Source organism: Odocoileus virginianus, chromosome 2 (assembly GCF_023699985.2).
Source record: "Odocoileus virginianus isolate 20LAN1187 ecotype Illinois chromosome 2, Ovbor_1.2, whole genome shotgun sequence".
NCBI classification, from domain to species: Eukaryota; Metazoa; Chordata; class Mammalia; order Artiodactyla; family Cervidae; genus Odocoileus; species Odocoileus virginianus.
The window spans coordinates 67852185-67863867 of record NC_069675.1 but is presented as its reverse complement, the minus strand read 5'-3'; the positions used below and the strand labels follow the sequence as shown (position 1 = coordinate 67863867).

The 11683-nt window shown below is 48.4% G+C and overlaps 1 long non-coding RNA gene across 1 annotated transcript; it reads left to right on the top strand.

The window, feature by feature from the left end:
• Positions 1-437: 437 nt before the first annotated feature.
• LOC139037166 (uncharacterized) lies at positions 438-2953 on the top strand. Its single transcript, XR_011490003.1, has 2 exons — positions 438-557; positions 2568-2953. It is a non-coding gene; the product is annotated as an uncharacterized lncRNA (long non-coding RNA).
• The last annotated feature ends 8730 nt before the right edge of the window (positions 2954-11683 follow it).

The window sequence follows — 11683 nt, the reverse complement described above, 5'->3', positions numbered from 1 at the left end:
CGCCCTGGACAGGTCATCTGATCAGTTAGCAGAGATGCTGTAGGTTCTTTGATTTAAGGGACCCTCTGCTGAAGACACCAAAGTGGGGGTGTTTGCCGGGGCCATAGGGAGCACCAGCCAGGGTTCAGCCACTAAGCGGCCCCCATTGGCTATTCCTAACTTGGGCCTGATGCCCTGATGGCTTCCCCGTCCCAGGGCAGATGGGGAAATCCTGGCACAGGCTTTCTGTCACTGAGTCACAGGTGTCTTGGAGGTATGATGACCGCTGGGCAGAGGGTCAGGAGAGGCCCCGAGGTTCATCCAAGGAAGCCTCTCTCACCCATCTGTGCTTATCTCCCCTTGACAACATCTCTGCCCCTTATCCTGTGGCTGCTGTGACAAATTACCACAAACAAGCTGGCCTAAAATGACAGAAATTTACTCTCCCACAGTTCTGGAGGCCGGATGCCTAAACTCAAGGTGTGGTGGACAGGACCTCTTTCAACCCCTGGCGGCTGTGGTGTTTTGTAGCCTTAGCACATCTGTCTCCACAGTCTTCACATGGGCAGCTCCACAAGGTATGTGACCTCCCTCAGCTTCATTCTTATAAAGACATTTGTCACTGGATTTAGGGTCCATCCAGATAATCTAGGATGACTTCCCCTGCTGAAATCCTTAATTTCATGACACCTGCATAAACTATTTTTTCCAAATAACACACTCCTAGGTTCTGGGGATTGGAACATGGACTTACCTTCTGGGAGCCATCTGTTACCCCACCCGGTGGTCAGTTAGCATGAGTTGGACCCCTCCAATGATGGGAAGCTTGCTACCTTATGGGTTGGCTCAGTTCATGCCTAGACAGGTCTAATTATTTTAAAGTTCTTCCTTGGGTGGAGCTGAAATTCCACTCAACAAGAACCTCTACCCACTGGCCCTGGTTCTGTCCTTCAGAGCATATATAATATACCTAAATAAATAAACTCTATTCCCACTGCCCCATGCCCTCGATTACAATGCAAAAACAAAATTCAAAAAAGATGACCCAGCTTAATCCTGGAGTCAGAGACAGAGCACAGACCCTGGGGTCAAGAGACCTTAACTCACTGAAAGTTCTCTCCCTAGAATCTTGTGCCTCAGTTTCCTCACCATAATGCAAGAGGCTGGTTGAATCACTCTTCCCAGGGGATGCTTTTGGAAAATGCATCCTGGATATTCATAATTTGTACTGGCCTACAAAAGCCTCTGAGAAGCCCTGACTAGAGAAGCCCACTGAATTCAGTCTTTTCCAAACTTACTTGGAAATGGAGTCATTTTATTGACTACCATCTTTTTTTAAATCACCCTGCAGAACTTCTTTGCTGCTTTGCAAGGAGAATCGGTCTCTGTGATGCCTGGGTGTCCTTTTCAGCTTTCACAGTCTATTAAGGTCAAACCAAATAGTTGAGTTCAAGTTCACTGTCTTTGGTTCCCATCCCTAGAGTTGTTGACAGGCATTTTGCTGGAGGTGACACACGGACCATTACAAGCTGAGAGTCAAGGATCTGGAAAATGAGAAGCCCCTCCCCCAAGCCACAGACAGCCTGGGTGAGGATGTGGGTGGGGGCCTCCTCCCGGGGGCCGTGGGCCTGCTGGGGTTGCCCTGCGGGAGGAAGCCAGGAAGGAAGGAGCATTTCTGCTGTTCTGCCCTCACAGGACCTCCTCTTCACATCCCTGGGGTCCAGACTTCTCTTCTGCCTCAGACTCCACCTACTCAATCCTCCTTCATTAGGTAAAGCTACCTCTGAGCCTGGAGGCTTTCCAGGTGGCACTAGTGGTAAAGAACTTGCCTGCCAATGCAGGAGACCTGAGAGATGTGGGTTCAATCTCTGAGTCAGAAAGATCCCCTAGAGGAGGGCATTGCAACCCACTCCAGTATTCTTGCCTGGAGAATCCCATGAACTGAGGAGCATGGCGGGCTACAGTCCAGAGCGTTGCAAAGAGTCAGACACAACTGAAGCCATTTAGCACGCACCTCTGAACCTGGCTCTTCCCAAGCTTTCTGCTGAGGGTCCCAGTGAAATCCCTCTTACATTTGCTGGGGGGAGGGCTTGGCTGGAATATCCCAGAGAAGCTGGATCTTTTGAAATGAGAGCAAGAAGAAACCTAGACCTCCCAAGGGAATGGCAGGGTTGGTGGGGGAAGAGAAGAGCCTGCAGGTGTGTCCCAAGGAGAAAGGGGAGAGAACCTGAGGATGGGATGGAGGGGGTGTGGGGCTCCTACCCTGGGCCCAAGAGAAGGATGGAAACATCGAAATGACAGCTAAACCGAAGATGACAATTGACTAAGAAGGCTACCAGGTTTATTTCTCTGCCCCAAGTGAGATTACAGCGAGGCTATTACCCTCCCGCAGCAGGGGCAACCCAGCTCAGATCCACCTCTTATTGTATGGAGTCCCTGTGGCCTGACGGTTTCATCTGCAGATACAGGTTCACCATGCTCTCAGACACAGCTCCGGGGTTACTTACTGAGCACCAATATATCAGGGACTATGCTAGCTGCTTTTACGTGTATACTATTTCATCCTTGCAACCCCTAATATTTTACAGATGAGCAGACCAAGACAGAGGTTTAGTATCTTGCCGAAAGTCGAGAGGAGAAGCGAGGAATAAGACCAGCTCTGGCTCCCAAACCACCCCACAACTTTTGATGGTACTGAGTGATGCACCCTTGGATCCCAATGGTATGGGCAGTTCTCCCGTAGGTCTGGCCCGAGTCTCTCCTACTCTCGTCTGAATTGGATCAGATGGAAGGACCATGTCAGTAGGTCGGTTCTGCTCCCAACCCAGCCTCAAGAGACATCACCCATCCCTTGGTACAGGTGGTAGCCTCCCAGTTACTGGGGTGGGGAATGTTTGCCTTCTGTTAATGAAAAGAAATAGATGTGATAATAAATAAATGCCCAACCCAGTGCAGCAATCGATGTCCCTAACAATGAGACTCTGTTTGTTCTCGGCTGTGGGTTATGTTCATTGGCCACAGTCACTGCTCAGGAGCCCCTGGGCACATCATCCTGGGTGGGGCTCCAGGTGTACTTCCTAGGGGAGGGAGCAAACCTTCCTGCCTTCAGCTACCAGAATTCATCCCACAACATGAGGTTCCTACAGACCTACTTCCAGGCACCCCAGGCCAGAGTGAGGGGAAACATGCCAGGTTCACAGTGGAAACAGTGCCTTACCCTTTGCATCAGGAAATGAGTCTGGTCCCAGCACTGCCTCTGCTGCCCTGGGTGGTGACCTGAGCCCAGCCTAGTTCCTTCTCTGAGCCTCAGTTTCCTCATCTGTAAAATGGGGTAGGGGTAGAGTAGTAATACATGATCTCTCATGTTCCTTCTAGCTCTGACTTTACAGGACCCTGTAGCCATGGTTTCTCCCAGAGCTGCTTTATGAATTAAGCATATGGGCCCCTAACTGGTGCCCCTTGGGGCTCCAAGAACCCAAACTCTTCCCCTGTCAGGAGGCCGGATGTCCATTCCTGCCTCAGCTTCCCTCAATCCTTTTCTTTCCCACTTTCTCTAGCTGTCATGGGTCTGGAACCCCCCCAGTTTGCAAGGCATTTTTCAGAAACATTATCCCATTTGAGCCTCACCCCAACCTCATGAGTTTGGCAGAGAAAGGGATGCGGTGCTTTCAGCCCAACCAGGTGTCAGGCCCCTCCCTTGATGCTGCAAGAAATCTTCCCCATAGCTACAGAAATCCTTTTGGGAATAAGCAGAATATAAGTAAATAGACGGTGGGTGGATATTTAGATGAATGCATATGTGCGTGATCCTCACCACACCCTGAGGTCTTGGTGTTATGATGGTCACCACATTACAAGGGAGGAAAGTAAGGCTTGGAGGGGTTCAGTAACTGCCCTGGGTCCCTTGGCTCTCAGGCAGCAGAGCGAGGATTGGAACCCAGACCTCTCTGATCTAAGCCCACAGCTCCTTCTGAGCACCTACCTAGGCACAAATCAGCCTTCTCCACCCAACTTTGCAAACAAGTGAATTTGGTGTCTAGAGATGATGTGATCTTGTCAAGGGTTTGCAGCTCCGAGTAGCAGAACCAGGATGCATGCCTTGTCTTTTGCCTACAAACTGAGGGTTGTTTCTGAAAATATCTCAGTTGCCTCCAAAGAAAAACCAGTGGTGTCCCTTCCTCCCTCCCTTTCTGCCTCCCTTCCTTCCCGGAACATCTCTTATCTCTCAAGTGCTTCCTTGTCTGAGGCAGGGAATCACGTGATGTGCTCACTGTGCAGAGAACAGGGCCACCACCCCCTGGGCTCAGCGTGGCTTCAGGGGTGCGGGTCCCCATGGCAGCCCATGTGCTCCGTGGCCCACATCAGCTGATCCACAGGGGTGCTGGGTGGGGTGTACTGACACCCATGAGGCTCTCAGTAGGGGTAGCGCCTGCACCCTCTCTGTGTGTCATTCTTGGGGTACCCTTGAAACTGTACATGGCTGCCCTCCCCAGGTGAGCATACCCTGGACGACTGGAGTGTTGGGGACTTGAGCATTGAACACGGATGTGGCTCTCCCAGGCCCTTGCCCTCTGTGGTCCCCCCACTTCTCTCCTCTGGGTCTCCAGTCTGGGCTCTTCTCACTCCCTCCCACCCTCTACCATGGTGACTGGCTTAACGCTAGATTTTTGTCTTCTGGCTGCAGCCATGATGTGTGTCTCTGAGTAATGCAAACACAAACAACACTTCTCCCTGAGGGGAGCATTCAAACTTGTTTGTAAAACTCAGGCTTAAGGCCACAGTTCACACCGTGTCTTCTAAGAAATTATCAGTGGAGGAGTGGTGTGTGCTTCAGACCGCTCTCCCTCTCACGTGTATGTCACAGTTCTGGTCTCTGTCCCACTTATATGCCCGTGTGTGCATGCACATATATGTAGGGTTAGCATTTTAGGGTAAATTCATGGATGTATGAAACATACATCCAGAGGGAGGGGACATGTGTATACCATGGTTGATTCGTGTTGATGTGTAACAGAGGCCAACACAATATTGTAGAGCAGTTGTCCTTCAATAACTGTATTTTGTTCTATACTGCCTCACATTGTACAATTATGATCTTTGATCATTATTACTCAAGAGTTGTGTTTTACGAATAATGTTCAATTGTCATCACCAATAGAATGATACTCAGAAAACAAAAACATCCAGCCAAGTACACAAATTGTGTGCAGATTCACTGAGTTTTTACAAAGTGAACACACAACACACTTGTAAGCCTAACGTAGCCAAGAAACAGGACTCAGCCCTCACGCCCCTACAGTTTGCCTGACCTGCAATGACTTCTAAATTCATTTTGCCTTTAAAAATTATATAATAGAACAACACAATCAGTATCACTTTCTATCTGATATCTTTTGTTCAACATTTTATTTGCTAATTTTGTATATGTGTCTAGTATACACACACACACATATACATACAATTGTGTTTATCCACACATACACATGTATGTGTATGGGAAAAAATACATCTTTTCTTGCTTAAATATTCTAAATCAAGATGCAAACATTATGTTGTTTGATCCCTATGTTCTTCAGCATGCATCTAGAAAATATGGCTATTATCTTATGTGAATGAATACCATTATCCCATCTAACAACAAAAAAGATTTCTGGGCATCACCTCTGATCCCATCCATACTAAAATTTCCCAAACTGTGTGTTTACAAAAGAAAGTCACAGATACAGATATATCTCTGACCCTATCACTGTGCCTGCTTCCTTTCCTCCCTCTTCAAGTTGCAAAATATTAGCACTGCCTTTGAAATGAAATCCAAATCCCTCCAGCATGAGCCAGATTTCCAAGTCTGGCTCAGTATTCACAGAATGGTGACGGTCAGCTAATTCAGACTCCCTTCTGCTTTCTGAATCCCCTTATAACACTCATCAGAGTCTGGCCTCTTTTTGAACATCTTCCCCAAACTTCTCATGATATTGACTGGTAGGGCTGCCTTCCTTAGGCTAAGGTCAACTCTGCCTCTCCCAATACCAGCATCCACCCTTGGCCCTAGCCTCATCCTTTGGAGACATACCAAATAGACCTAGCTTTTTTCCCACAGGGAATGCCTTCAGATATTTGGAAATCGCTCAAAATAATTCTCTCCTCACCAACTCCCCATGCTATAAATTTTGGAATGTTCCCCTGGTCTCAGTCAACCCCATCACTTGATTCTTGACCCTGCATATGCATACTTCCCTGAACTTGGGCTTTTCCTAACACTGTCTACTCTGCAACCTCCCCCACCTTCACCTGTAAGCATCTCATCAGACTCTTGAGGCCAATGTCAGTGCCACTGCCTTCAGAAAGCCTTTTCCAAGGTGCTCCACCTGATATGTTCTCGCCCTCTGCATCAGCCAGAGAATCCTGGTGGTTGCCTTGTGGTGTTCATTGTGCTCTGACTTGTTTTAAAGTTGTTTGAGAATCTTTCTCATGCCTCACCAGATTTCAGATACTTTGAAGACAGCCACTTCCTTACCTGACATTGCTTATTTCTGAAATGTCTAGAAACAGTAAGAGCTAACAGTAGGTGCTCTTTAGGTGCTCACTGGTGGACTCTTTTACTTGAAACTGACAGATTTGTTGTTGTTCAGTTGCTGAGTCATGTCTGACTCTTTGCGATCCTGTGGACTGAAGCACCCCAGGATTCCCTGTCCTTCACTATCTCAAACTCACATTCATTGAGTTGGTGATGCCATTTAACCATCTCATCCTCTGTCATCCCCTTCTCCTCCTGTCTTCAATCTTTCCCAGCATCAGGGTCTTTTCTAATGAGTCAGTTCTTCGCATCAGGTGGCCAAAGTATTGGAGCGTCAGCTTCAGCATCAGTCCTTCCGATGAATATTCAGGATTGATTTCCTTTATGTTTGACTGGTATGATCTCCTTACTGTCTGAGGGACTCTCAAAAGTCTTTTCCAGCACCATGGAAACTGACAGATACTCAACTCAAATTGACTTCAACAGAAAAGGGAATCTCTTGTAAAATGGAAAGTCTAGGAGCAACCATTCTAAGCTTGCCAGTGTCCAGGAGGTGCAACAGAGTCATCAGAAACCTGTTGTTCTCTGTTGAAAAGAGAGGACGTCTTTCCCAAAGGTTTCAGCCAAAGCCTCAGGTCTGCCTCTTAGAAGCAAGTCTTGTGTCATGAACACAACCCTGAACTGGTCGGTAACTGAGGCAAGGGAAATGGGTTGTTCTGTTTGATTAGGACTGCATCATGTGTCCTTGTGTCCATCCCTGGAGCCCAAGGGTCAGGATCAATGGGGAAGTGGAGGTTCTCCCAAAGGAAAATCAGGGTGCTCCTACTAGAAAGGGAAGTGGGTGCTAGGCTGCCACCCAACAGAGATTCATGAGCACTGGAAGGAGACCTGCAACAAGCAATGAGGTCTCCTGCTCTTGGTTGTTCTATGAGCTCCTTTTGTATCCCCTGTGGCCCTGTGTGTGGAGGAGAAAAGCAAAGGCCAGGCACATGGGAGTCTGAAGACCTGGGTACACTGTGGTCTGCCTGCACGGTAGGTGTGGCCTTGAGCCCATGGCTTACCTTTCCTGAACCTCAGTTTCTCTGTTTGGAAAATAGGCCAATAACACAGGTCCTAGCTATTGCATACCCAGGTAGGCAGAGATGATTTGTCATGATTCCATTTCGAGCTAGGGGAAGATTCATTAACCCCTCCCATAACAAGAGTCTGGGGCCTAAGTCAGTTCAGTTAAGTCACTCAGTCATGTCCAGCTGTTTGCAACCCCATGGACTGTAGCACACCAGGCTTCCCTGTCCATCACCAACTCCCAGAACTTACTCAAACTTATGTCCATAGAGTCGGTGATGCTATCCAACCATGTCATCCTCTGTCATCCCCTTCTCCTCCTACCTTCAATATTTCCCAGAATCAGGGTCTTTTCCAATGAGTCAGTTCTTTGCATCAGGTAGCCAAAGTTTTGGAGTTTCAGCTTCAACATCAGTCCTTCCAATGAATATTCAGGATGGATTTTCTTTAGGATTGACTGGTTGGATCTAGTCCCGTGCTATCCAAAGGACTCTCAAGAGTCTTCTCCAATACCACAGTTCAAAAACATCAATTCTGTGGTGCTCAGCTTTCTTTATAGTCCAACTCTCACATTCATACATGACTACTGAAAAAACCATAGCTATGGCTAGACAGGCCTGAATGCTCATGTTCAAATCCCAACTCTGTTTCTCTTTTGCTCTGGAATCTTGAGAGAGTTTACCTCTCTTGACTTCAGTTTTCCTCATCTGTTGAATGGGTATAATTGTAACTAACTCATAGAGTTGTTGTGAATATTAACTCAGTTAATATATATGACAATTAAAACACTGTCTGGTACGGGGAAGCCCTATAAAAGGTTTTTATAGGTGTCACTATTGTTGTTGCTTCCTGCCCAAATTATTGTGTGTGTTACTCTCTATTTTTCTCAGCTAGATTGTGAGCTGCCTGGGGGCAGGGTCCATCTAGGTTCCAGGCTTCTCCTACTCCTCCTTCCTCAGGAAGTGCTCAGCAAATCCTGGGGGCAGGCTGATGGACAGCTATGAGAGCCCGGCAGGTCTTGGACTCTGACCACATTAGAAGTGGAGGGAACCTGCCTGGAGCCTCTGGCCTGGGGTGGAGCAGGAGGGGGAAAGCTCGTGCTGGAGTCTGAAGAGCCCGCTGGGTTTCTGTGGTCCTCAGGAAAGAGAGGAGAGGTGTTTCTGTGTGAGACTTGAAGATGCCTGGCAGGAGACTCGTCTTGGATGGAGGAGTGGTGGGGAAAGTGTCTCCCCCTTTAGGGCTTCTCTGTATCCCTTGCCCTGTGACAGGCCTTGCGTTCAGTCCAGCCTCTTGGTGGCAGATGAGGAAGCAGAGGCCTGGAGATGTCAGGGGACTTGGTCCAGGTCACACAGCCAGCCACAGCAGGGCCAGCCTTGGACCGCTGTTGCTCAACTCAAAGCCCAATCTGAGCTCCTCTCCCTGTGCAGATCTTGGACCCAGAAGAGGAAGCAAAGGAAACTGTCCTGTTCTTCCTCTCCAGACCCAACAAACATTCCTACCAGGGGTCACTTCTGTTCTGACTCATAAAGATATTTCTGAATAATCGCACTGGTCACCTTATCTCTGGAATGTATCCTGCTTAAACACACACACACACAAGCACACACACACACACACAACTGGGGAAGTACCTTCTTCCTGCCTTAGTCTTCTAAGGCAGTCACTACTCAGAGTCTCTCAGGGGCCACGAGCTGAGCTGGGACCAGAAAGACCTCATTTGCATATGCTTTCTGAGAAGTCTTGCACAAACTTCAGTATAATGCTAAATGTGGTCTAAGTCAATCAAATGGATTTGCTGTTGTTTGTGTTCTTTAAATTGGAGGTAACCTACAGTAGAGGGCCCTAAGCTGAGGGCAGAGCTTGATGAGTCTGTCACATGTATGCAGATGTAACCACCACCCAGATGCAGAATATTCTGTTTTATTAATGTTAGGATGGCCTCTAGAGCAATAGTTTTTGGACTCCCTTGCTTTCACATCTCCTCCTTGGTATGCATCCCATACGTGAAATGGAACTCATGGTGGGTAAGGGCACGTGTCACGTCTCAGAATACTTCAGCTGGGTGGGCCCCTCTTGGAATGTAAAGGAGTTGTGTAAGACCACAGGGAGGAGTCAAACTGCTTATTCACCCTGCTCTTTCTTCCAGATGCTGATCTCTTTTGATCCATGGTTCCCAGCCTTTCTTTCTGCCCCCACACCTGAGGGATACAACACATTCCCTTGGGATTAGTGGCTGAGTGTATCCCTGAGGTTTAAAGGGAGGGGAGGTGCAGCTTGAAAAGCTGTGTGGGTTATTCTGATGTTTACCCAGACTTGGGGTGAGATGTGAGAGTCACTGATGGACCGTATGTCCCCCCATCCTGAAATGCCACCCGTGAGAAGATACATCTGGCTTTAACAGCATCTGTGCTGGTTTTTCCTTACTTGCTGAATGTGTCTTCCCCACCCCAACCAGATCTACTGTTCACCCTTCCTTGCCCTTCTCTGTACCCTGGGAGGCTGACAGGGGTGGGAGAGATGGGCTTGGGATCTTGTCGCCATCCTCTTCAGGGCTCTCTCTGGCAGGGGTGCTTCTCTTTATCCTGCTGGATGGCCTTCTTCCATGGTCCCAGTGTGTACAAGGCTCTTAATAACTCTGTTTTCTTCCCTTTTCAACCCTGGGGGTGGTCAATAGTTTCCACCACCTGTTACTAGGCCTGGGATGCAACAAGATCTCATGTCACTCTCTTCGCCCTGCTCACACCTCTTTATGGAAATGTTCTATTAAAGCCTCTTCCTTTGAACCATCTGGGCTGAAGTCTGTTTCCTGATGGACTCCTGACTGATCCAGAGATCTTGGGACAAACAGAAATGCTTCCAGGTTAGTCACTGATTATAGCTTGCACCTGACTTTCAGAAATGTTCAAAATGTATGGTTTACAATAGAGAAAAGATGGCAGATTCACTCAGGCATGGTGGATAGAGGACCATTTATCATTAAGTCATGGACTTTGCTTCTGACCTGACAAGGCTGGGAGCACAGGTAACAGGCGAGCACTGAATGTAAAGCCGGGTGAGAAGGGTTTGCGTTCAGACTCTGGTTGGGAAATCTTGAGGAGGTTGCCTTGCCACTCTGTTCCTCAGCCTCCTCTTTGCCAATCCAGAGTGACCCTGATTGTTGTCACATCCCTGGAAGGGATGTTGTATGAGGAGAAACGAGACCATGTATGTGAAAGGGCTTCATGAACTGTCCAGCACTCAGACAGGAGGGCCAGTACAGTCCAGCCAGGCAGTCATTTTGGTCAGGAGTCAGACATCAGACTGGGAGGGACAGAGGAGGAAACACCTCACTTTAGTGCAGGGAGGTCCCCAGACCTGAAGAGGCAATGAGAAGGCAGCCCAAGTTACCTTTTCCTCCCCATCTCATTTTATGATTTCTTCTGGCACTTGACATGACCTTTCCTTAACCTGAGTGATAGTGGTGGGCGGAGAATTAAGGAGCACCTCTAAGTGTAGACAGAGTCACGCACAAGATGAAGTCCATGCTTTCTGGGGACCAGTAAGAGAGAAACAAAGACATTCCAGTAGGAGGCAGGTCATGCATGTCCTGTGTGAGAGGAGGAGCCTGGTGTCATAGAGGATCAGCCGCACTTCCAGCTGGGTCACTAACCCTCTAACTAATTCTCCTGGGCAAGTTACTTCATCTCATTTTCTTGATCTGCAACCAGGGAATAATACCCACCTCAAACTTTTGTTGGGAGGATTGCATGAGACAATCCCTTAAAGTATTCTGCCTGGTAAGTGTTCAATAAAGATTGGCCCCTATTCTTCTTAGTATCTTATTGCAGAGAGTCAGAGAATCTTTTGTCACTGGGTGATCCTGGAATGATTCCCCAGAAAGGGGGTCATGAACTGGGTTTGAAGGCTAAATTCTCGGTTTGGCATTCAGTTAGTCGGAGGCACCAGCTGCACCAGTTGGTCGGTCCCTCAGCATCAGGGCGCTGCTCTGTGCCTGGCGCTCAGGGACTGAGAGGTGAAGGCCGGCTGCAGATCGCGGGCCTCCCGGCGGGCAGAGGGAGCCAGCGCAAATTCTGGAGCCGGGAAGGCCGGGATCAAAGCGCTTCGAGGCAGGCCGGGGCGCACCAA